Below are 24,497 nucleotides of genomic sequence, written 5' to 3' on the forward strand. Positions count from 1 at the left end.
ATCGATCTCCGCTGGATCAATCGCTGCCCGCCGATCCGGCAGGTAGTGTAGACATACCCTAAACTGTAGACATCACTACTCTACTGTTTATGGTTTATATTAAGATTTTTTAATGACAACTGATTTTTCTGGTATGCTGGGTGATAACAATGTGGGTGGCCATTACACAATGGCACAAGGAGCTTCTCATCCCATATAAAGAGCCAATCAGAATTGCTTCCTTCCTCTGGCTCTGGGGCCCAGTCCACCCCAAAAGGGGATGAGGAGAGTATGGAGCCATGCTCTCCCATGTGTGCTAGCCCACAGAGCAGGAAAGGCAGGCAGATGGGAGTATGTTGCACCGCTGAAGATAGGATTTCTGCACCCCAGGTATGGCGTGAACACATATCGCAGTTTACTCGGGGTTGTATGCACCCTGTACACGCTAACCATGAGTAAGGCACTCAGGATTGGACCTTTCATTCATAACACCAGGAACGATCTATGCTACTCAGAGAATATCTGAACATTTGTTTTTATGTAGAAACCTGCAGAGTTCAAAATACGTGGATCATGATAGTTTGCTGCTGGTAGACTGGAATGTGGCTGTCTCTGTTAGTGCTGTTCTCACCACTCAAAATACAAAAATTCAATGGTGACTTGGGCACTGACGTTGGGTGGAAGCCATAAGTTTGCACGAGTTTTCAGTGTGAACCCTTCTTCACTTGAAAACAGCCCATTGTCACTAAGAAAATCCACATCCCTCCATGAAATTCTTCATGAAACCTAGCCCATTTTCACTGGAAAAATACATGCATTTGGCAACAACTGGCCCACTTTTGAGTTCATAGCTACATGACAGGAGATGAGTTCATGACACACATTTCATACCCTTCTCGCTTCCTCACAGATCAGTTAACCCTAACTGCTGACCTTGCTCGGACAAAACTGGTACTTCCTATTTAAGTAACCTAAACATCATAGACTTGTCTAGACAAAAGTCATATGTTGACTTTGTCACCCCATTGATTGCTTTTACTGCCATTGCAGGAGTCTGCGCTCTGACTTCTATACCTGGGAATCAAGTGAAGGTATCGCTGTCATACTGACAAACATGCCTCTGAAGCTGTGCTCTGGACATCCACCCACAGAACATGGTTAAGAGAGATGGCCAAGGGCCCTGACTTCCCTGACAACTGATATGCCTGGATGATGGAGCTAAAGGAAAATTTAGAGAAAAATCTGGTGTGACAAACAGGGCCAGCTCCAGGCACCAGCTTACCAAGCAGGTGCTTGGGGCGGCCACTCTGGAGAGGGGCGGCACGTCCAGCTATTCGACGGCAATTTGGTGGATGGTCCCTCACTCCCGCTTGGAGCGAAGGGTCTCCCGCCGAATTGCCGCCGCAGATCGCGATCGCCGCTTTTTTTTCTTTTCTTTTTTTTTTTGCGCCACTTGGGGCGGCAAAAACCCTGGAGTTGGCCCTGGTGACAAACCCATTGCCTTATTTATCATGGGATGGCTCTGTAGGCAAGAGGCAGACTGTTATACTTTGCAACTTCCAGTTCCTCTGCTTCATCAGCCAGGGAGTTGATTTAGATCTCATGGTCACATTTTGCCATGGCCTAGAAAATGCCTTTCTGCCATTTATGTTCTCAAACATTTCCCTGCTTATATGACTCTGCCTTTTTCACTGATATATCAAAGTCCTCTTCAGAAAGTCCAAGTTTCTTGCATGACTATCTGAAACCAATCGTTCCAGCCATGGCATGTGACATAGCATTATGTATACCCAGGGCTGGCTCTAGGCACCAGTAAACCAAGAATGTGCTTGGAGTGGCACATTTTCAGGGGTGGCATTCCGGCCATCTTTTTTTTTTTTGCTTCCAGTGGCAAAAGTCTAGAGCCAGCCCTGGCAGCAGCAGCATGTTGTGCGTGGGGGGTGCCCCGGGGGTTACCCTGACCCTGCCAGCGCCAGACCGGCTGGAGGTGAGGGGGGAGCGGGCGGAGTCAGTACTGGTGGGGGGGGAGCCCAGGGCTGGGGCGGCAAGGGGTGCAGGTGGTGGGGGGAGACCAGCATTGGTGCGGCAGGGGGTGCAGGTGGGTGGGGGGAAAAGAGAGCCCAGGGCTGGGGCAGCAGGGGCTGCGGGTGGAGGAGGGCACTGGTGGAGGGGTGGTTGAGAGCCCAGGGCTGGGGTGGGGGGCAGCCAAAAATTTTTTTGCTTGGGGCAGCAAAAGACCTAGAGCCAGCCCTGTGTATACCACTTTAGACAATCACCCCTTTGTCCTAGAGCAGTGGTTCTCAAACTTTTGTACTGGTGACTCCTTTCACATAGCAAACCCCCTTATAAATTAAAAATACTTTTTTATATATTTAACACTATTATAAATGCTGGAGGCAAAGCGGGGTTTGGGGTGGAAGTTGACAGCTCGCGATCCCCCATGTAATAACCTTGTGATCCCCTGAGTGGTCCCGACCCCCAGTTTGAGAACCCCTGTCCTAGAGAATATGAAGTTTACATATGTGATCCTCAAATGCCTGTGTGTATTTCAGGGCTTCATCAGGATCCTCAGATAGACACTGACAGTGACTGTTGGTGGACATCTGGCTTGTGAGGAGTTGGAAAATGCAGTGAGACCTGAGGGACAGCTAGTCTTGGTCTGAGTTTGCTGGTGCTTCTGCACCATCAGAGGCCTCATAAGATCTCACTATGGATCAATTTCTGATGAGGATGTGGTCAGTTTCCCTCATGACACATCCATTGTTTGAAATCCAGGTACTGCGATGGTTGTTAAGGTGCCTAAACCAGGAACCCATACGAGACAAGCCCTTTGTAGCACACATCAAAAGCTGGGTGGTGGTGTCATGATTTGGGGAACCTTAACCAAAGCTGTCACAGTTTCATACCGAGTTTGATCACAGCCAGTCACGGCTCTGAAATCTCCAGGAACTAGCAGTATATCATATGGCGGAGTTGACTGGATTTTTGCTACTCGCTGGTGATACAGTGCAGCCTTGGCACAGAGCCATCATGTGCCTGGCTGGCAGCCATAAACAGCCATCTAACATCCCCATCACAAAACCAGACAGCTCTCCCTGCTCATCAACGGATGAGGTCCTGGACAGATGGAAAACACATTACAAAAATGTGCTGAACCACACACATGCTGATGACGATCCAGAGCTATGTGACCTGGCACACCACATAGCTGCAGAGCCAGAGATGCACACTGATCCTTCATCATCCAAGGAAGTATGAAAGGTCATCCAAAAGTTACAGAATGGACATGCTGCTGGACCTGATGGCATTCCACCCTGGCTACTCAAAGATGCTTTGGAACCAGTGAGCATTGCCCTGCATCAGCTGTTCTTAAATGTGAGCATAAACAGAATGGAAAGATGGCATCATAGTGTCCCTGTACAAGGGCAAAGGATCTCACACGGAATGTAGCAACTGCGGGCCAATCTCATCATCATAAGTCCCTGGAAAGGTCTTCACTCGCATTCGGATTGGCAGGATGCAGCTGCGCCTTAACAGAAATTGTTGTCCACGCAATCAGATTTCACCGTTGGGTGGTCCACAATGGATGATGACTTTACCTTCTGGCTGAGCTGCATTTCTGTTTCATGTAGCATTTATCAATATCAACGTGGTTTTTGATTCAGACGGCAGATCAGCATTTTGGCTCACACTGAAAAGAATTGGTGTTCCAGATGTTTTGCTAAATCTGGTGCGTGATCTTCACATCAGTACCAGTGTAAGAGTGCGCATTTGTTCCCAGCTTTCACAGTTTCTACCCAACCCCAGCTGCATGGTAGGGAAGCATTCTCACCCTGGCACTAGTCTGTCAAACTATCAAGTGGATATTAGCACTTGCCACTCCACATGTTGGAATCAAGATTGGTTAAGAAGTGTTCACTCACCAAGACTATGCCAGCGATGGTGACGTACTTGTGAAGAAGCCAGAGAATTTCAACCCCCAGTCTCCAAGAAATTGCCTACTCAATGGAGGCATCTCATGGCAGAAGGCCAAGGTCCAGAACCTCGGATCTGGGCCAACAGAACCCTTGGTGCAGATGGGGTTGAGTGTTGACTAATTTATCTACCTAGACTGCCAGCAGAGTCAAACAGTCACACCAAACTGGACTTTCTTCAACAATTAGGTCTCACTGTCTCCTGCATGAAGTCCATGTCTAACTTATGGCTGCAAAAATATCTTTGCCCAGAGACAAAGTTCAGGATCTCTCAAACCTATGTACTACCTGTATTGCTATATGGGTCAGAAACCTGGACCCACTTACAGGCAGACATGGAGCATCTAGAGGCATTCCATATGCGCTGTCATCATCAAATTCTGAGGATAAAGTGGTTTGAATTTTTGCAAAATGTCATAATCTTGCAGAGATCTGAACTTCCTTCAACGGCTCATTATATTCCAAAGAGGTGTTGCATGCTTTTTGGCCATGTTACCAGGAAAACACCCCAGGACACTATGCTCTCAAACTCTTCAACAATGTGCAAAGTTTTGTGCACCCTGACCCTGCCTGGCACTGCCTGAAAGGACACCCCAGAGATTTGTGGATTTGCAGGGTTGAGCCAGATCTGGGCACTTCCATACACGATTCCTAGTGTACACCATCCATTGTGGTCACTCTGGCTGGCACAATGCTCCTCAGTTGACTGCCTGTTTGATGATGTTATGTATGACACAATTCCATGGGGGGCTGAATTTTGGTGAAACTCATGTGATAACAAATTGATCCATAATTCTATTTTTCACTGTGCAAAGAACATATAAAAGTAGAACTATTGCTGAGCTCACTTCTACTAGAGAGACCAGGATCTAAAAGTCTGCACACATGGCTTGGAGCCAGGAACTCCTCCATTCCAATAATGGTTTCACAATGTCTTCCACTGTGGCCTTGAGCATGTCACTTTGCCTTCTGTCTCAATTTCCCTGTCTGTAATGCAAGGCTAGTAACACTTGCCTGCCTCTCAGGGTTAACAAGGGTTAACTAGAAAATGTTATAACTTACTTGGACCTTGAAAAAAGCACCAGCCTTAGAGGTCTTTGTAACATTGAATCATTGACTAGTGAGAAAGATCATATAAGGCTGCAGTCTGTCTGCTGGGAAGTGAGGGAGTGAAGAGATGAGGCAAAACCAGATACAAGGAAATTCTTAAAGAGAAAGGAAAGACAAAAGGATAATCTTAGAAAAATAAACAGGAGAATTATAAATTATTGCTATTTTAGAAAACTCACTCAGGAATCTACAGAGGAGGCATTGTCATATAGAACTAAATAAAGGCCTATAAACCCAGAGAGAAATGTGAAAGACATTGTAGTGGGTCTGATTTTTTTTTTAAGTCAAGGGTGAGACTTGGACCTGGAGAGAGAGCAAGAGAGAGAGAGAGAGAGAGAGAGAGAGAGACACACACACACGTTAATTGTGCACACCAATGGGCAATTGCAAGAGCAAGATGGATCTGCATGTACATGGATTTGCTGGATCTCAGCTTTCTGGGTTTTTATGGACTGGGCCACTGGAAGGTAACTGATTCTGAATGACTTGATGTGAAAATATTGTAGAGATTATGTATGTGTGTTCTGTATTCACAGTGGCCCATAGCAGAGAGGGATTGAGCCCCAACTGGTCCCTTCCTTGCACCCACCATTGAGCCCATCTGGGGACACGTCCCCTAACCAAGACCCACCCTGCCCCTTTTCCTTTTCCCAGACATGTGGGCTAGTGGAAGGCCAGCCCTATGAGCGAAGGAGACCCCACCCCCAATAGGAGCTCTGTAGGCAGTGTCAGCAGCAGGGCAGAGGGGCAAGGCACTTTCAGAACCCCTGGACTAGCCTCTGGACATCCTTTCCTCACTGCTAATTCACTGTTAGCTGTAACCTCCTCCCACGGCTTTCCTTCACATTACCTTTGCCTTCAGCCTCACTCTCTTTGCCCTGCTCCTCTCTATCCCACTGCAGTCAGGGCCGGCTCCAGGCACCAACCCACCAAGCTTGTGCTTGGGGCGGCACCTGGAGGGGGCGGCGCGGCACGGCGCGGTGCTCCGGCTCTGGGGAGAGTGGAGCCGCAGCGAGCTTGCCGCCCTCCCCCGGTGCTCTGGCCGCCGGGGAGAGCGGAGCCCCGTCCGGCTCGCCGCCCTCCCCCCGGTGCTCTGGCCGCCGGGGAGAGCGGAGCCCCGGCTAGGCTCTCTGCCCTCCTCCCGGCGCTCTGGCCGCCGGGGAGAGCGGAGTCCCGGCCGGGCTCTCCGCCCTCCTCCCGGGGCTCCAGCCACCAGCGGAGCCACGGTGGGCTCGCCGCCCTCCCCCCGGCGCTCCGGCCGGTCGGGGAGAGCGGCCTGCAGCCGGGCTCGGCGCCCTCCACTGCCGTGCTGGGGGGAGAGGGGGTGGGCGGCGGCGGGAGGCTTTTTTGCCTGGGGCGGCAAAAAAGCCAGAGCCAGCCCTGACTGCAGTGCCTCCTCACTTTTCCTTTCTTCCTTCTGCTCCCCTACTTCTAAAAAAATTCATCCCCTCCAGCGTCACCTTCACAGTATAAATAAGCTTGGGCCTAACATGGCATTTGCCAGATATCATTTTGTTTGGATGTTGCATCCACTCTTGGCCTGACATGGGTATTGATTGTAAGCTCTTTAGACGAAGGACTGTGTTGTCCTATTGGTTTGTACAACACCTAAAAAATGGGGCCTTGTTCCCAACTGGAGCTAATCCATGCTAACCCAACAGAAATAATAAAAACTCATCATCTGTAGTAACACCATGTGCTGGATTCATCTGGCATGTTATTGTCACTTCTTAGCGTATATTTTAAACCAGAGTTGATATTACAAACAAAGAGCTGGCTATGACCTGTGTAGAACAAGGATTTTGTTGGCAGCTTTTCCACTGACTTTAATAGACTTTACATTAGGCTCGGGGAGGTGGGGGGGGGGAAGGCTCTCCAGAAGCAGATAGCCAGGGAGATGGCAAGGATGTTCGTCCAAGATTGCAGAGTCACAGAGACATGAAGCTTCTTTCTTAATTTTTCTCTGTCTTGAAAGAATAAAACATTTGGACTAAATAAAAGAAGTTGAGATGGAGAAGTTGAGAAGGAGAACAGGGGACGGAAACAGCAGTTTTCTTTTCTTCCCGGATGAAATTGCTCTGGTTTTGTAAAGAGCTTAAAAAATGCCACAATGTGTTCTGCTGGGACCAACTGCTATCATCAAGTTCACCAATATATAGGACATGTATTGTACATATTGTTTAAATGCATTTCAAAGCAGGGACTGGATGTAGCAACACGGAAGTCACAAAACTAATTGGACCTATATGATGTAATATTTTTATTCAATACCCCAATTATCCCCATAGTGTTTATAAAGCAGCACCAGCAAAGATTTTTAGATAGGACATGGGAAAGATCTATTTGGCATAACGTTGAGGTAGAAGGCAAAAGTAATTGCTACTGTTAATGGTTAATGTTAGTTTCTTCCTGTTCCACTTTCTATAAACAAGGTAATGCCTATACAAGCTCATTACTGTAAACTGAGCACATTTAAATTGGCAGTAAAATCAGAGTATTTACTCTAGTGCACATATAAAGTACCTCGTCCAATGTTTTGGAACAGTTTCAAGTCTTGAAATCCAGCAGCTGGCGGCTTTACAAGCAAAACGTTACACTTAAATAACTCACTTTTGAAAGTTTTAGGTGTTCTGTGTCAGGTAGTACCATTCAGCAGACATTCATACCACCAAGACTCAGATTCTTTTGCAATAAATTTGCATTCACTGGAGCTTTTATAACTCTTCCTGCACTACTGACTCCAATGGCTGTTGATTAAATGTATATATCCTGTACATTTAATCTGACTTTCATTATGGCCACTTCGTAAAAATGCCATGGAATGGACAAGTGATGACACATTGCAAGAACAAGGAATCCCTGCAAAGCCTCAAATTGGGTTTTTTTTTCTTCCTTATTTATAGTGACCATTGTAGTGCCTCGCTCTAAATCAGGGAAAATATTTGACAGCAAATGTTCCTATCTATGGATTATATATAACCCATCCTAAACACCAGATGAAAAAAGGGATAACCCTAGGAAAAGAAGGGCTTGCTTCCATGTAAATCATGCTACAAATTGGACAACACCCAGCGAGCTCATTGTTCAACCTCAATTGTGAAGGCTATTCACATTTACTATTCCCCTGGAATCAATGTTAATTAAGGCTGAGTGAGGCCATAAATCAGCCCTTGGTTTTTACAACTTAATTCAGCATTAAGCATATATATTTAAATAAAAGGTAACTGATTAACCACTTGAGTTTTCCAGGAGTTGCTGAAGTAATTTGTTTTTGTTTGAATCCTAGTGTTCACTTCTGTGGTTTGCAATAGGGAAAAGAATAAGCATGCAGTATGTCATGTATTAGCTATGTGGCACTGTGAGTAGTTAAGTAATCTAGCCCACTGGGTGCTGTCAATGAAACTGTGCCAAACGAGGGGGAAAACAGTGGAGAGGTTTTGGAAGCAATGCAGTGAGCATTAAGTTTGCCACCTACCCTCATTTAAGTGAGTACTTCAGCCATTTCAGACCAGTAAGAGAGAACAGAAACTCTCCCGTTTTATTTGTGTTCCTTGTAAAATAGCCCATGAATCTATCCAGTACAATTAACTGATCAATCATAAACTCATCTAGACAACAAATATGACACCCCTCTTAGGTGACCAAAGCTGCTTTTGATTGGCCTACAATGCTACAAATTGTCTAAATGAGGAAATCATGCCAGCCTTTTGCTCACTAGCAAAGCATCAGTGCTGACGCCATAATATAACAGGTGGGGGAGGTTGTTCTTCACTGTTCAAAGTGCCATCTATTCACATGGGGCATCAACAAGAGGGCTCTCTTGCCCAGCTCTTGTGACAGGCCCATGACATTCCTGCTGTCATCAGAGATGAAGAGAGGGGAAGAAAAAATGGGGGGATTTTACTGGAGCCCCAAGCTCAGGTCCCCCCCAGAAAACATCTGTAACATCTTAGTAGAATGAAATGGGAGAACATGGGTTCCCATATTTCTCTTGCCAGGCCAGGGTTTCATGGTTAATACTCTCTCTCTCTCATGCACAAACACACCCGCATGCACTGATAGTTTCTAATCCAGAACTTTGAATGCCTAATGGCTGCTCCATTTTTTGCCTGGGGAATCACTTCATTAGTAGGGCCAAAGTCTGCCCTTGGTTAATCATGTACAAATCCCATTGACTTCACTGGGCATTGTAACCAAAGAAAGCATTGGCCCATTGATTAGGACACGTTCCAAACATGATGGGATACCTAGAAAAATGAAACCTGCGATATCATCCTGAATATTATAGAAAACAAGCAATGGACTTCTCAGTGTCACCCAGAGATACTGCAGACAAATAATCTCAGACCTGTTTTTTATTTTGGATCATGCATTATAATATATATGGCCTGAGTTTTAAAGCTACTGGGCACTGGCATCAGTAGGATTTGTGGATGTTCATCATTTCTGAAAGATCAGGGTAGTAGTAGCTGTTTTAGCCTAATGCAAAGCAGTCTAAGCTTCATGAAGAAACCATTATAATAGCCCAGTTAATTAGTAGTCTGTCCCAGTTGAGGCTTGGTAATTATTAGTAACAATGTTCACCTCAAAACATAGCTGTAATTCATTTCTAGAACATGATCGGTTAGCAAAGTTATGTTTACAAACTCCTATTAAGTGACACCCTCCACACCCACATACCCACAAATATGCCACAGAGCTAATATCTTCTGTGCTGCTCTTAATGGAAAGAAATTTGTTTTTGTTGAATTACAAATTCCTTCTGATGTTTACCCTGGGGCGAACTCTGGCTTTGGGAAGCGGAACTGATTTTTAAATCCACCAGGGATTCCTGCATGTTCATTGCCTCTCATGTTTACTGTCTTCTCTAAAAATATGCAGGAACAATAGCATTGGAGTTGTTTTAATTCAGCAGAGCAATCAACACAGGTGGCAACAATGTAACTTTTCATTTCCTTTTTTTAAAACGTTCTCAGATGATGTGCTAGTGAAATGATGATTTACATTCCTAATTCGATATTGCTTAGTGATGATGTCATCAGACTTTTTCTATAAGATCCCCAGGTGCACAAGTAAGAACCTCCGCCAGTGGACAGACAGTGGCCTAGCTTTCAGCTCCTTTGAGATAGAATTATTTTCCCATGGATTTAATAAACAATGTTTTTGTACTTTTGCTGATCCAAAAATGTTTTTTTGGTACAGGAAGAGGATTTTAACATCCAAATAATAATGGCTTCCCACAGGAGATATGGTTCTGGATGAATGCAGGAATGAATGGGAATTTCCTAACTCAATTGATTTAGTAGCTGGTTATAGTTTCGTTCTATCAAAGTGATCCCTTTTTCATATGTGGCTTTTTTCCTTGGAGAGCCTTCAACGCCAAGGCTACAAGAGAGGGGGAGGGGGCATCAGATGCCAAAGTACTTTATGAAGGAATCACAGCTGTTTGGCCCCCAGCATCTTCTCATAGCTGGAGGAATTAAGAAATACATAATAGGACTTTTTGGGGGACGTGGGGGAGGGACAATTTTAGAGGCATGCAAAAAATCCAGAATCATTCCCTTGGTAAATGTTTCATAACATCACAGATACTGGGCACCTGTACCTCAGTCTGGTCAGGAAATTTCATATCCTTTCCCATCTCAGCAACTTAATTTCCTCTCCTTTGGACACATTTCAGGAGTCCTAACAGTTAGTCATTGGGAAGGGAATGAACTAGATGGGATTGCCAATCAGAGGTGCAGCTTGTTTATTTTCTCAGGCTTTGTTTTCCTTCACTTTTATGGCTGTCTTGACACAACAAGCCTCCAGCATTCTAGACAGTGTGTGTCACAGGGCATTTCTGTGATTGCCTGGGAATCTGGGAAAATCCATATTTTATAAACTCGCGTCATGACGGCAAAATGCAATCTTGGCATGTTGCTGGAGAACTTGGTGATTGGTCACCAAACTAAATATAAATAAAATAAGGGGTGGTGCAGTGAATGAACAGAGTACATAGTGCTTTGCAGTGGCCACTAAACAAATTATGTGGGCTATGCACTTTTAAGCAATGTGGAGTTCTGTTTATAAAGCTAGTAGCATGACGTGGTCCAATGTTTGGGCTGTGTCAGTGATGGGACCACTTTTCAAACTGTATCAATAGATGGATATGAGAATCACAGCTAGAGGCAGGATTTACAGATTAATGGTATAAATTGACAGTGGCTATTCTGTTGTTCACTAAAGCTATGCTGAGGGGAAAGTGTGGCTCCCACTGAAGTTGTCCAGCATTTGTTTTCATAATAAGGTGTCTTTCAAATGGGCACTGTTTGTAATCATTTTAATTAGAGTGACAATGAACTGTGAACAAGATTTAAACTCTGGCAAGCAAGTCAGGACTGCCAATGAACTGCTGTTCCATCATGAGGAGACCAATCCCATTTGCACTGAAGTAAATAGAAAAACTCCAACTGACTTCAAAGGGAGCAGGAGCAGGCCCATAGGTGATGAAAAGGTAGCTACACAAGCAGCCAGTAGGAGATGTTTGTATTGGGAGGTTCCATTGCTTTATTGGAGACTGAAACCAGCCAGAGAGACTGTGAGCCCCACACACATGTTGATTTTCCTTCTTTGGCTGCCTATCTGTTGACTTTTATTCAGCTCTGCCTGACCTCCCAAATAAGAAGAGATTTCTAAAGGAAGAAGAGTGTTCTTTTTTTACCAGGTGGGATTTTTCCCAGCTCTAATTTGGATGTAGAGCCAGAAACAAGTTGCCATAGCCTTTAAGGAAACACTGCCATAGAATGGGGTTTTCATTCATTAACTCAAATTTAGGTTTTATTAAAAAACACAAGATACAAAATATCTAAAATCCAAAATGTATTGATTGGGAAATTTAAAACATTTACAGCTAGGGACTAAAGTATAAGACTCAGAAAGGGGAATTGACGAGAAACTGACACAGTGAAAGTGACACTGACCAGCCTAGTTTCATTGTCACTACTGGCTGAAATGCAAAACACTTGCGGTAAAAAGTGAACTAATTTTTTAAATTTCTCTTCTGAATAATCTGAAGTGTTGTGTACAACAGATAAGATCTTTATGAAATATACTGGGACAATTTAATCCCACTGTACCCTCCATTAGCTTCGTTAGACTGGGAAAGGATTTGGCCCATTATTTTGGTTTTAACATTATTCTTTAGGTCATATTTTGAAGAGAAGAATTTAGTTTCCTACTGACAAAGACAGTTCCCCTGCCCCCACCATGTAAGAGTGATTCCATCTTAATCTGGTTCAAGTCTCAGAGATTTTATTTTAATTACATTCTAGTGGGACATTAAACTATACACAACTGATGGGACAAACAGCTTCTTTCTATATAGTGATCCAAACCATCAAAAAAAGCCTCATATTGCAGCCTTTATTCAGCCAATAAGTCCCAGATGAAGTCAGTGGGTGAAGTTCTGGCCCCACTGAAGTCAATGAAGGCAAAACTCTCCTTGACTTCAGTAGGGTCAAGATTTCTCCCAATGAGACCATGAGCAAGGACAAGGACTGGGCCCAGGGAAAGCCTTCCAGAGTCAGACAAGATGAGTCTTGCACCAAGCTCTGCAGGCTAGTAAATTCATGATCAAGTCATTCCATCTCTGAGCCAAATCCCCAGCCCCAATAAAGTGCTTTGCACCATAATGGTGACACAAATAAGTCTTTAAGTTGGTCTAGGTGACCAGCTGGGGATCCCTCTGGTGTAGGGGGCACATTAAGGGCAGGAAGCGTGTGGCCAGACTCATGATCTTTGGGGCCTGTAGCTTTTCTGGATATAATCCTCAAACAACAAGGGCTTGATCCAAAATCCATTGAAGTCAATGACGGTCTTTCCATTCATTACATTGAGGTCTGGATCAGGATATAAGTTTTTAAAATAGTAAAGTACATCAATATCTTGAGAACAGGGTTTCAGGGCCAGATCCTGCTCTTACCTATACCAGTGTAAATCAGGAGTCACTCCATTGCAATGTCAATTGAGTTAAAATGGTACAGTCGGAAGCGGCTGTGGCTTGAGGAGAAGTTCTGTGGGAAATTCAACTCCTGAGTAGTAGCGGGAGACACTGATGGGGTTTGACAACCTCCTGTCAATCGGTTGTGCAAGTGGAATTTAACATGATTTTTCTTCTCCCTATGAAACAAAATCCTCACACCAAATGTTTGATCTGCCTATCTCCCTGGCTTAATTAGTCTTCTGTCTTTCTGAGAGTTGAGTCTGCTCTTTTGCAAATGGCAACACATCAGACAAGGGGAGACGTGTCGTGTTTATTTTCTAAGCCATAGGGGACACCTATTTGAAAAAACATCCAGCTTATCTAAATGTTTTTGTTTATATGATTTTGAATTAGGAGGTTTGGGTAATTAGTTGAGGAGATTAAGTATGTCTTAACAACGTGCAGTAGTAGCATGCTTACTTAACTTGTTTCCTTCACAAGTATTTCCTGCATAAAACCTAGTCTGCCAAACAGCGATTATACCCTTTTCTATTGAAGTTTCTCACTGTGGCACATACTGATGAAGCAGCCATTATTTTAATTCAGTCATACTAAAGGGATTAATTTTGCTTATGGTTCCTCCAGAAAATTACTCTACGGGGGTAAAATATATCAATGTGCATTGTTTGTTACACTGTCCTTGTAACAGATCAGAAACATCTTATTCATTTTGGCTGTATTATTACAACCTATAAACACAATTTTACATGCAGCACTGGAAGTAATTGCTTTTCTCAAAGTAATTTGCACCTTTTCATTTAATGAAGAATTTATCTGCTGATAGTAGCACAATACAGGGACAATTACACTTGCCCTAGTCCAGCTAATATTTCATGTAATCCTAACAAAACTTTCAGTCACGCTTTCAGTAGTGGGGCTCTCTCTTTAATTTCTCGTGAAACTCTCCACTGTCGTAATTTGCCCTGCACCAGAAAGGGTTTTGTTGGAAACTAGGATTCCTGAAACATTTATTATGCACTGGATCTGCCATTTAGAGAAAAGAAAAGCCATTCGTGAACAAGTCACTGCAAATTTGGTTACATGTGAGGGGAAAAAATTATGTTTAGGGCACAAGGTCCATCTGGTTGATTGCATTTACTGAGACCTAAAAATTAAACAATGAGAGATTTCTAAAAATTCATTGTCGGGCATTGGTGGGAGGGAGGAGGTATTTGTTTTGAAAATCAATTATTGAGCTGTCACTGCACTTTAATGAAGTTGTGGCAATTAAGAAACCGATTCTGGAAACCCTTCCTCTCACCAGTATCCTTACACAAGGACTGTCATTTTAGGGAGTGGGCATAAGGACTATTCAGATAAGGGATTTTTTTAGAAATGAATCTAAAATTGAACAGCATGTTTTTCCTAAATCATGCATAGGTGCTTGTGTGCTGTGCTTGTTATTGGGCATCTCAGCACTGATTTGATAGTTCAATAATAATACAGAACAGAATTATGTGTTCTTTTATGCATGGGAGAATGATTTTAATATTTAAATGAAGACAGTAACATTAGTCTTCAAAATTGTTTGTAATTAACTATTTGCTATTTCACATGTTCATTACCAAAGTGCAGGGTGTTGCTTACAAATTAGGCCACATTTTAGCTACTCTACGTAAGTATTTACTCCTGCTACTCTTGAACATTACAGACAACTCTGCCTCAGAAAAATGTCATGGAAGAGTTCAGCTTGACTTGAAAGTCCCATATGAGAAAATCACTTTATAACCACATATGAGAAATTGCTGGAATGTCAACTTCATTTGCAGTGGCCCCATATGGCCTGATCACTCTCCCTGGCATGATAAATCACTGGCAGGATCCTTACCTTAGCACGTTTGATCTCAGCTCAGCAAGACTTGGTTTTGATGTGAAGAACTCCAGATCTGTTAGGTCAGAGACAAATAGCAGAGCCACTGACCTGCAAAGTGCTAAGTCTATATTAGACCCAAGTGAACAGTCATAGCTTCTGGAAAATTTGCCCCCACTAGTATCCCACTAACCTACTTAATGTTTGCAAATATTTCTGTTAGAGCATTTTGAATGTATTTGCTAAATGATACCAATGAAACTTCCTTTTATTGTAGGTCCTGCAGCGCAAAAATTACCTAAAAGTGAAAAACCAGACAGTTCGAAAAGCGTTTAGGAATATAATCTTGGATTAACTGTTCTAATTGTCAGCACTTCAGGGATATATAAAATCAAGCTGAATATTTATCAGCCTGATTGGATTTCTGTGGAACATCTATACATTTTAAAGTTTACACTAACCCTGTTCTATCCAAAGTGCATTCACTGATATATCTAGTAATCATGATATTCACTAATACACCTCTACCCTGATATAACGCGACCCGATATAACACGAATTTGGATATAACGTGGTAAAGCAGTGCTCCCGGAGGAGGGGGGGGGCAGGGCTGCGCACTCCGGCAAATCAAAGCAAGTTTGCTATAACGCGGCTTCACCTATAACACGGTAAGATTTTTTGGCTCCCGAGGACAGTGTTATATTGGGGTAGAGGTGTACATCTAATAAGATACATGCAGGTGATTATTTGACTTCCCATACTGGTTATAACTGAAGACCCCAAGCCACAAAGTCTGGATCTAAATCTGAACTTTCCCAAAGATCTGGAGGCCCTTATTCCTGAGGCTCAGTTCTGGGTCTGGTACCATTCATTATTATATTGGTTAAACTGTCACTTATCTCTAGAATACTATGCAGGAATATTAGTCTTCCTGAAAATGGGATGTTATTAATGGGCTTCAGAAAGAGAATAGCTTGGCATCATCAGCATTAAGTTACCTCACATTATGTACCACTTACACTGTAAGGAATACCACCCATGACATCCTTGGTGAAAGCCTTTAAAACAAGTTGTTGTGTTTGGTAGATGCAGGTGTGAAGTAATTCCCAAAAGACTAATTTGGAAACTCTTTCATCAATTGCTCTTCAAGAAGATATAGAGCACATCATCTCTCCTCTTCTCCAAAATGACAATGGAATCTCTTTGCTCAGAGGCACAGATGAGCAGGGGCTTTTCTTTCCAACAAAGGAGCTCGGGGAATTTTGATTTGTTTATTTTAAACATGGTCTCTCTCGAAGGAAATAAAACTTTAGTTAGAATCTCTTGCCTCAGAGTTCAATTTTGATTTCTCCTTCAGTTGTTTCAGTCAATTAGCCATTGAGTCCACAAATAGAAAATTGGAACAGTCCATTTGACTTACTTTCTATTATCCATAAGGCTGATTGGGGAAGGCTGGGATTAAGCTGTCAAAAGTATCCCACTGTGTTTGGATATCTGACAGATTTACACCCCAAGGTACACTGTGGTGCTAAGACGAAAATTGGATGTGAAGAGTTCTTGCAGGAGTTGATTACAGTGCTGAGCAAATAAAACACTTAGGGGTATAACAAAATAATGCCAATATTTAATGGTGTTTAACACTAGTCTTTATAATTGTGAGCTATTCATTATGGGCTGCATGAAAAATAAGCTCTTTTATTTACCTCTAAATAGAAGCAGACCAATAATTTTAAGTGTGTAAATTAAAAACATAAGCCTCACCTTTTACCAAACAAACAGCTTTTACAATATGGACTAAGACAAAACTAAAACCCCACAACCCAGAGATTTCCCTAAATGACCAGAGTGGGTTATAAGTCTTGTACGCCTTCCCTACACACACATGTTCATTTATCTAAGCCTGAGAATTTTTCCATTTGCTTTCAAATCACTGTTTCTCTTCCTCTTTCCAAACGACTCCCCTTTTACTCTGCTGGAACCCCTTGTAATGATACCAGAATGTGGGCAAAGCTCATTAGTCTCCCTGCTGTTTACAAGACAGGATTTATGCTCAATGTAGTGAACACAGTGACACTTGATCACTAAATGGCTAGAACCACCATCAAGGCTTTAATCTGAGAAATTTTTCACCCAGACAGTGCAAATACCTATCAGCATGTAGAAGCATGAAGAGCCATATTAATTACAGCTAGCACATGTAGCCCAATAACTAACCTTCTCTAAAGAGCACACCAATAAATACCCATTTGCGAAGGTTAATTTAATACAACCCTTGGCTGTTATCTGGTATAGGATATGTCGCCAATTCAATCCATTAAGTAATAACTGAACTCTCAGAGGGCCTAGTTGAAGTCAAATGTTGTTATTCCAGGTTCACTGCTTTTAGTCTCCCTACAGACCATTTAGGCAAACAGATGGAAGAGCTGACTACAAAGGCTCTCAGTCACAGAGAGCCACTTTGTGAAAACAGGTAACTGATTTCCTGGTCAGAAGCCTTTATCAAGTACTCTGCGTGTGTGCGCGCCCACACTTGTATTTAGAGAGACGAACCCAAAAAAGAAAAGCAATTTGTTCTTGCTCCATGTGTAACCGGAGGGAAAGTCAGGCTGCCATAAACACAGCTTTCTTTCAAAATGAGTCGATTAAAAAAAGCTGTGAGAGATACAGAAACTATCATAGACTGGTCTAAAAAAAATATCAGGGACTAGATGGAGCTATGTCGATTTACACCAGCTGAGGAACTGGCCCCAAAAGCTCTATGCAGCCTGGCCCACCTGGGTAGATAGGGGTGGGTGACGCTGAGCTGTTCCAGTTGCTGGATGTCTCTATCTGTGGGGTTGGGGTACTTTTCATATTAAATATCAGGGCCTCCTCGCCCCCCTTTAAAAAATAAAAAGGTGGACCTTATTAAAATCTTTGGAGGACCTGAATAATGATGTCACAAGTGGGAATGACCTTAGATGCAGGTCTTCTTCTCCACACCCTGCCACCAGAAAGAATTCTGATACTCATAGAAAAATAAAAGGGTGGGTAACATTTCAGGGTACAGCCTCATGTGACCTTATTATTCAGATCTCCCATCAAAATCTGAACCTAATATCTCTAATGAACAGCAGCAGCAAAACCCCCAAACACTGAGTCCATTTTTGTGCTACATAAAGAAGCAGTAAAGAGCAGAAAGCAAATGTAAGATTGTGTGTGTGTGTGTGTGTGTGTGTGAATGTGCACACACAATATATAATCAGGGGTGAAAGTAGAAATAGGGACTACTCGTACGGGGCTGGGTTGGGTCCGGCTCTGGCCCCCGGAAGGGGCGGGCCTCGGGCGGAAGGGGCGGGCAATGGGGGGGTCAGAGCCAGCCTCGGCCCACCCTGTACTGGTAAGTGCCCTCCCCTCTCCCGCCAGGGTAGCAACGGCAGCTGGGGGCTCCGGTAGCAGTTTAAAGGGCCCAGGGCTCAGCCGCCGCTCCTGCTCTGGCAGCTATTTAAAGGGCTCATGGCAGTAGAGGCAGCGGGAGCCCCGGCCCTTTAAATAACCCCCGGAGCCCCACTGCCGCTACCCCCAAGGCTCCGGCAGCAGGGCTCTGGTGGCAATTTAAAGGGCCTGGGGCTCCAGCTGCTGCTGGGAGCCCCAGGCCCTTTAAATTGCTGCCTGCGGAAGCCGGGCCGCCCAGTACGGCACACTGGCTCTTGCCGGTAGGCCGTACTGGGGCGTACCAGCTTACTTTCACCTCTGTATGTAATACACTAACTTCAACCTTCTGAGCATTTGAGGAAGCAGCCCAATTCCAAATGTGCATTGTCTTGTCCAGGGCTCTCAGCCTGTTAATTTGTCTCCGGTGTTATGACTGTCTCTGAGGTCTTTGAGTAGCAGCCGTGTTAGTCTGTATCCGCAAAAAGAACAGGAGTACTTGTGGCACCTTAGGGACTAACAAATTTATTTGAGCATAAGCTTTCGTGGGCTACAGCCCACTTCATCAGATGCATAGAATGGAACATATAGTGAGGAGATATATATACATACAGAGAACATGAAAAGTTGGTTGGCCAACTCCCAGCTTTTCATGTTCTCTGTATGTATATATATCTCCTCACTATATGTTCCATTCTATGCATCCGATGAAGTGGGCTGTAGCCCATGAAAGCTTATGCTCAAATAAATTTGTTAGTCCCTAAGGTGCCACAAGTACTCCTGTTCTTTTTTCTGAGGTCTCTGATACTCATGCATCTCTGCAGAGGGAGTAATTTAGAGAACTTGCCGCTTGGACTATTTAAAATATGCCATTTCTCTATTCAAAGACAAGGAAAGCACAGGGTAATGCAGTGATGGATGGGGAAGTCAAGAGATCTGGATTCGAATCCTGAATCTAACACTGACTTGTATAACCTGAGCTTCCCTTGCTGTAAAACAGACCTAACACTCACCAGTCTCCCGGGGATGATGGGAGGCTGAAGTAATTGATGTTTGTTAGAAGCTTCGAGATCCTTGGAGGGAAAGTGCTGAGTATTATTTATTGCACAGGAATGACTTTAGGTAAAAATGTCTTTACCAAAATAACAAATGGTTTTAAAATGACTATCAAAGGGCTCAGACCAGTAGGACCAGGTTAACACAGCACAGACATGTTGCTCTGGAGTCTCAGACAGCCGGTTGAGACCTGAGCTGCCTGCCTAAAAAGAACAGGTGGGGAATTAGAACCTGCTCCAGTTCAGCAAAGTCAATGGAGAGAGTCCCATTGACTTCAATGGGCTTTGGCTCAGACCCTTAGTAGAAGTGGCTGGGGAATTATGGTAGAGACAAGGAAGGAAAGACTAAGAAAGCCTGATGGGTGACGGAGAAGTCAGGGCTGAAATCTTATTAAGCTATGCCACAGACACAGTGTAATGGTAGCCTCTGCACCTCAGGCACCTAGGAAGAAAAACAGCTGGATCGGGTATTTTAAGTTTGCAAAAATTACAATTAAATAAAAACAACGTTAAACAAGTGAAGACCATTGTAGGTCTCTGAACAGGATGATCCTGGGTTCAGTTATTGGCTCCTATTTGGGCCTACTCCTCTGGACTCAATGGGAAGACTCGCTCACTTGTGGGGGCTTTGGACCAGCCCCTTTGTTAGCTTCAGGAGCTGTAAGTTCTTGTCAGAGCTTTCAGGGTGCCCCAGTACAGAAATTGCTAGAACCACACTTTCCAGCCTGAAAGAAGAGGGAACCATTAAAGAAAGCTCTCCTTTTTCCTTGATTTGAACAGGTGAACAGCCTATTACACTGTTTGTTTCTACCCACTCCATTAAGTTAACCTATACAGATGGCTTAATGTTGATTAGTATTCAAAGCAATTAGGAGGAAATAGAGATTTCGTACGATAAGGTAAATTGGTGCTTGATGGAGATGCACAGTGGCAAGTGCTGGGATCTGAGGAAGGCACTTCTAAAACGGGTCAGAAAGAGCAGTGACGACAAACTCTTGTTCAATTTCAGAATGCAAAATAAAATGCCTCTTTTCAGGTCCATGAGCCCTGATTCTCATTTACACCAAGCCCCTTTACATCACTGTGGCAGCATAAAGGGGGCTTAAAGTGGCTGTAAATATAATTTACTTCCATTTTAAGACCCTTTTCACTGCCAGGGTGGTAAATGAGAAGTAGGTCCTATGTCTCAGGAAATGCCATAGTGATCTAGTTGAAGAGGCTTTGTAGGCTTTTCAGCTGGTCAGCCTGCAGCTTTCATCCAAGTCATCTTACAGTTATAAAAGTACAAGTGCCTATAAACCAATGCAAAAAGCTTAAGAGAAAAATGGGTGATCTGGACTGTCTCACTGCGAGAAAAAAACCCTGGCATGTCTGAAACATGGTGGGGTGAGAATAATCAGTGGCATACCATAATTTCTAGCTATAAACTTCATAGGGAGGACAGGTTAGGCTGCAAAGATGGGGGGAGTAGCCCCATACATAAAGAATTCCATGAATTCTATTGAACGAAAATGTCTGGGTAGAGAAGACTCTGAGGTAGAATCAGCAGTGGATACAAATCTGTGGTCATAAAATACAAACACAATAGCAGGGGCATAGTCCTGACCTCTGGATCAGAACAATAATCATGAAGTTAAATTTGAAAAAGAACAGGGAGGCAATAAAAGCTATTAGAATAATAATCACATATTACCCGAGTGAATATTATGCTGTGAAAGAGAGTGTAAAAAATAATTCTCTATATTCTAACCCACACTTGACTTAGTCCTGTCACACAGGAGTTGGTTTAAGAAGTAATTGTAGCTGAACCATTGAGTAACAGTTATCACATAAATAATTTCAACATCATTGCAGGAGAGGATCACATGAAGAAGCACTACTCTCTGGGATACTAAAACTTCAAGAGGGGATTTTTTTTTTTTTTTTAAAGAAAAGGAAGGAAGTTAGAAACCTCCTGCTTGAAGTTAGGAAATTAAAATCCATAGAATCAGCATGGAGGCTTACGAATGTATACGAGTCACAGAAGATTTGCATTCCCAAGGCCAAAAAAAGGAAGCAAAGAGACAAGAAAATAAATGGGATGGTTAAACAGAAAGATACAAGGGTTTAAGCAGGCCAAAAAATATCCTTAATAAAAGCAAAAGCAATCCTGCCTAAGTGATGCTAATAGAAGAGAACATAAAATGTAGAGGCAGAAAGATATAAAATGAAAATTAGAAAACTGCTTTGAGGTATTTGATGAGAAAATACCAAAGATGTAAAGGCAAATTAAAAATAAAGTGTAGACTCTTTTTTTTAAAAAAGCAGCTTTAGGAGAGTCAGCGGGATCACAAGACAACCTGGCTGTGAACGGGAGACTAAAGGAGGCCACAGACTAAGCTAAGACTGACATTTTCAGAACTGGCCCCTGATGTTGTGTGTCTCAAGTTGAATACCCATATCTGGAAGCACACAAAGCTAGGAGACTTTCTAGGCAGTCTGGGCCTAAATTAAAAGATGGGGGCCTGGAGGAGGGGGGTCATAAGTCTTCATCACAGAAGAGAATGGGGAAATACCTGTCCTAGGGACTGCTCTTTACTACTCTATTTAAACAACAACCTATCAGTCAAGGGTGCCACTATTTCATATATGTTACAAAGAGATTAATTCTGAGATCTTACAAGCAGCCCCAAATGCTACCTCAAATCTCACAACCTAATCAGGCTGAGGCCTGGCCAGTAATTGCATGAGAAACTTCCCAGGAAATCCCAGGGTGCTCCTAAAAGTGGAGTTGGTGATTTAGTATGTGGCATACTTCCCACTGAGCCAGCACTGAAACAATGCCCCAGCATGGTGCTGCTAGGGATGTCATATTTCAGATGAAATGAAGAATTGAGGTCCTGACCAAACACTGTCATTTAAAATCCTGTGGCATTTTTCACCCGGGGAGGCTAGGGTTGTTAGCCTTTGTATTATGGTCACATTTTAGTTTAGGTAATTACATTTCACCGTCCTAAAATCCTCTCCAAGTTCAATTGACGCTAGTATTTTTCACTTCCGGTCTCAAACTGTTGCCTTGTGTTGCTCTGCATTGTTACGCAGCTAATGTGTTGCACCCCAGAAGTGGATTCACTTCAGCGATGGATAAAGTATTTTTGCCACCAGACTCCTTGTTGTTTTTGTAGATACAGACTAACACGGCTACCCCGTGATACTTATAGAGAGAGGTGTGTTTGGAGATTCTTTGTGTTGAAAGGCACTTTTTATTACCCACGTTTGCAATTTTAGGAATGTTCAGTCATTGCCTGCTGCTGGATGTCCAGAGAACAGCGAAGAGTGCTTTTTTTTTTCATCTGAGCTTGGCAAAGAGGTGGAAACCTTTTCATTCCGAGTTGGACTTCACTACAATTCTCCATGCCCCTGCCACCTCCAGCATAGATTCCTGCAATTGAATTACTCTACTATGGGCTACACCTGAAGACCACATGAAAACTGCAGCTGGATTAAAATGTGGCCCATTGCATACATTTGTGTGCAGGGACTGCATTATACCTCTGTTCAATAGGTCACATTGGCTTCCACTTAGGTTCTAAGTGCAATTTAGAGTGTTGACTGTGACCTACTAATTGCTTTATGGATTAATTCCTGTGTATTCTAGAGATTGCCTCTCTCCTTGTATTTTATTGTAAAAGTTGAGATCAGATCGGGTGTCAGGGAATTTTCACTGGAGGGCCCTCCCCTCTGAAAATTACTCCTACTTCAGTCCAGCAACACCTGAATGCATTGACTTTTAGGTCATGTTGCAAAATCTAGTTCACCAAGCACCCTCTGGGCAGGGTTCGGAGTGAATTCGGAGGAATTCTGTTTTTGTTGTTGGAGAATATTTTAGTGTTGACTTTGTTTCACTTTGATGTAGCGATTTGTACCGCATATTTAAGTAACAAATTGTGCACTAAAAATTTGACCACATTGTATTAATTTAAATAAATGTCACATTTATCTACACATAGTGTAGATCATTATTAAAAATAACAGAAAACACTGGCCAGGGCTGTTATGATTTTTGACTGATTCCAACGTACGGAAATTCTTGTGTTCTGGGTGAAACAAGCTGCTCATATACAATCAGAGCAGCCAGCCCTTCACTAATCATGAGTGTGCAAATAATGCAGGATTAGGTCCTTAAAAAGCAATCACTTTTTAAGCTACATCATTTTAATATATTATATAAAATACAAATAATGTTTAAAAGTCTGTAAGTAGTCAATTTAGCCACTTATTTGTGTTTGTTCCTAGGTACCCCACATCACTTGACTGAGGATGCCACTCCAAAGGAGAAGGTGGAGGGAGATTTATATGCAAACAGCATGAAAGTGCTCAAGAGCTTTCATTTGCTGAAGAAATGGACTTTCTTTGATAATAAATAAAAATACCTTGTCTTTACATAGCCCAATTATAGTCATACTTCTCTATAAATACACGATTTGACTGTCACAATGCATCTCTTTCAGCCAGATTGAATTTTGATGCATCCATGTTGATTTATAATAATGAATTAGTCACATTGGTCTATGCAATCTTTCATTTTCTTGAGCTATGTATCTTTGTCTCTGCATCTGTGCTTTTAGTTTTGTTTGCTTCAGGGAGGAAGTGGTACTCTTATACTGGAAAAGCTAAAACAAACAAATGAAAAACAGTCATCTAAAAAAATGAGGTGATGAAAAATTAAATTGCAAAATGTCTTGTTTCAGTACAAGGAAAAATAGTTGAGAAAAATCATAAAAAATCATAAAAAACAGTGATATTTTATGAACCATTTGGCTATATGGGCAAACTGATACAGATTCTACCATTGTGCCTCTGTAACCCGTTAAGAGTTCTTTGAAAAGAATTATCCAAATGATGGGCAGAGAAGAATCAGTGATTATAATTTATTTAGACTTTAAAAAGGCTTTTGATGATAAAGTCCTTCGCAAGAAGCTATTAAGGAAAGTTAGTAACCACATGGTGAGAGATAAAGTCCTGTCATGGATTAAAAACTGGTTAAGAGATAAGAAGCAAAGAGTGGAAATAAATGGACAATTCTCACGGTGGAAAGAGGTTAATAGAAAGGTGCCCCAGGATCATTACTATGTCTAGTGGCAATCAATATCTTT

The 24,497-nt window shown here is 42.8% G+C and overlaps 1 protein-coding gene and 1 long non-coding RNA gene across 2 annotated transcripts in view; one reads left to right on the top strand and one right to left on the bottom strand.

Moving 5' to 3' along the window:
• The window catches only part of ALDH1A2 (aldehyde dehydrogenase 1 family member A2), a 71,819-nt gene that overhangs the window by 40,412 nt on the left and 6,910 nt on the right, over positions 1-24,497 (bottom strand). The window lies entirely within an intron of this gene.
• Positions 5,392-23,784, top strand: LOC112059004 (uncharacterized). The gene is made up of 2 exons (XR_002888193.3): positions 5,392-5,530; positions 23,638-23,784. It is a non-coding gene; the product is annotated as an uncharacterized LOC112059004 (long non-coding RNA).

Source organism: Chrysemys picta, chromosome 10, assembly GCF_011386835.1.
Source record: "Chrysemys picta bellii isolate R12L10 chromosome 10, ASM1138683v2, whole genome shotgun sequence".
In the NCBI taxonomy this organism is placed as follows: Eukaryota; Metazoa; Chordata; order Testudines; family Emydidae; genus Chrysemys; species Chrysemys picta.